Source organism: Sus scrofa, chromosome 7, assembly GCF_000003025.6.
Source record: "Sus scrofa isolate TJ Tabasco breed Duroc chromosome 7, Sscrofa11.1, whole genome shotgun sequence".
Taxonomy (NCBI): Eukaryota; Metazoa; Chordata; class Mammalia; order Artiodactyla; family Suidae; genus Sus; species Sus scrofa.
This window is the reverse complement of record NC_010449.5, coordinates 23,318,494-23,321,058: the sequence shown is the minus strand read 5'-3', so window position 1 is coordinate 23,321,058 and position 2,565 is coordinate 23,318,494.

The window sequence follows — 2,565 nt, the reverse complement described above, 5'->3', positions numbered from 1 at the left end:
TTCCCTTGTTACCAGCAATGAATGTGGGCCCCACAATGCAGATAGTCTAAATTTTTTAAAGCTGGAAATCTGGATTTTTGTGTGTGTGTGTGTACAGTTGCCCATTTTTAAATGTTGGGAATGCATTCAATATTTTTTTAAACATTCTGTTAGCAAATTATATGTTTCTGAAGATATTCAGGCAGCAGGCCATCAGTTTGCACCCCCTAGTATGCGGAATGGTTGGGATAAGAAGCTGTTGCAAAGAAATGCAGGGGTCAAGCAAGAGCTGCCTGAAGGTAGGTGCGGCAGAGGAGGAGACGGAAAAGGCCAGAGATGGTGGAATGGGGAGTTCCCCTCATGGCGCCTCAGAAACGAATCTGACCAGTATCCATTAGGATGCAGGTTCCATCTCTGGCCTCTGTCAGTGGGTTAAGGATCCAGCGTTGCCGTGAGCTATGGTGTAGGTTGCAAACTTGGCTCAGATCTGAGTTGCTGTGGCTGTGGTGTAGGCCAGCAGCTGTAGCTCCGATTTGACCCCTAGCCTGGGAACTTCCATGTGTCGAGGGTGCAGCCCTAAAGAGCCAAAAAAAAAGGAAGAAAGAAAAAATATTGAGGAATGTGAGCAAGAGATGGGGAGGGAGTGAAGAAAGGAGGGAGAAGGTCAAGAAGATAAAGACTTGAAAGGAGGAGACTAGACAAGGTAGGAGTGAGTAGGGAGGGGTTAGAGTTATTCGGCAGAGAGAGACAGGAGTATGCAGGGACTGTGGGGAGAACAGCGGTTCTGCATGGAGAAGGGAAAGCCCACCATTGTCTCAGCCTCTGGCCATCGCTTTTTCTTTTGACAGTCACATAATTTAGGCTCCCACTTGTCTACAACTGCAGGAAGTCCAGAGCCCTGATCCAGGAGGTGCCATCATTTTCCTGGTCAATATTACCTCTTGCTTCTCCTTTCTCTCACCATCTCCCTGTGAGAGTCCAGCTTCTTCAGCCTTTCCTTTCCTTTACAAGCTGACACTGGGCTAGTTGTCAAATGAGCTTCTGTGGAGGCTTGAACTACAGATAAGCAAGTAAATAAGGGAAATTATAGCCCAGAAAAGGAGACATGGTGGAATTCCATGTCAGAGATGGTTATTCCTTTTTTTTTTTTCTTTTCTTTTTGGCCACATCCATAGCATGTGGAAGTTCTCAGGCCAGGTTTCAAACCCTTGCCACAGCAGCGACCCAAGCCACTGCAGTGACATTGGATCCATAACCCACTGAGCCACAAGGGAACTCCAGAAATGACTATTCCTAAAATGATCTTTGCCCCAGGGTGCCCCACTCTGGGCATTTCTCACCTCTCTGCTTAAGGAAGACACCCTTTCTCTTCATTGTGCTCAGCATGGAACATCTCTTTGAACAGCCTCTCAGTTCAAACTCTGTAATCAAAGAATAAAAAGAATGTTCTCTCACGAAAGAGCAGTATTCCCCAAAATTAATGATTTCACCATACCCTAAAGCAGAAAGATGGAGTTCCTGTTGTGGCTCAGCGGTAACGAACCCACTGATATCCATGAGGATTTGGGTTCAATCTCTGGCCTTGCTCAGTGAGTTAAGGATCTAGCATTGCCATGAGCTGTGGTGTAGATCGCAGACACAGCTCGGATCTGACGTTGCTGTGGCTGTGGCGTAGACCGGCAGCTGCAGCTCCAATTTGACCTCTAGCCTGAGAACTTCCATATGCCTAAAAGAGAAAGAAAGAAAAGAAGAAAGAAAGAATGGGGGGAGGAAGGAAAGAAAAAAAGAAGGAAAAAGGGAAAAAAACAAACAAACAGCCATGGGAGTTCTCTTGTGGCACAGTGGGTTAAAGATCCAGCAGTTGTCACTGCAGCAGCTTCGATCACTGCTGAGGCACAGATTTGCTCCCTAGTCCAGGAACTTCCACATGCCATTGGCATGCCTCTCCCTGCCCCCCCGCAACAAACAAAGAGACAAACCTGCCAGCTTTAGAAGCTGTGGTACTAGAACAGAAAGAAGAAGCAGAGAAAGTGGAGCAGTGTTTGTTTGGAGCTGATGTGGTATTAGGGCTGCTGGTCAGGTCCCGGAAGGGCGGTAGAATTCGAAGAGCTCCTGCCATCTTCTCCTGTGCTTGTTGACAAGCTTCCTCCTCTCTGCCAGGCCACGCTGTCCCATGGCTGTTTCATCCTGAATGGCAGTCCAGTTCTCCCCCAGGCCTGCAGATGCCATTTGCTGTTTTCCCTTCTCCCCTCTGTGGCCTTACAAAAAGCCCATCCCCGGTGCTGATCTGGGTGTCTCTGGTTCTCTGCAACCTGCAGGAGCTGAGCACCTCCTTCACCTTAGCTTGTTGGTCAAAGACAGTCAGGGTTTGTGTGTTTGTTTTGTTTCCCAGTTGAAAGGAGGGTAGAGGGTTGACTATGGAATGGAAATGTTCAAAATCTGAAGGCTGGAAGAGGAGATACACATTCAGAGGTGAGGAGGGCAGCTCTGGGCAGGTCTGCACATTAGATGACGTGTTCAGAAAACAAAATATAGCTGAAAAAAAGATAAGAGACAAAAGGTGACCACAGTCATTTTCTCACTGAT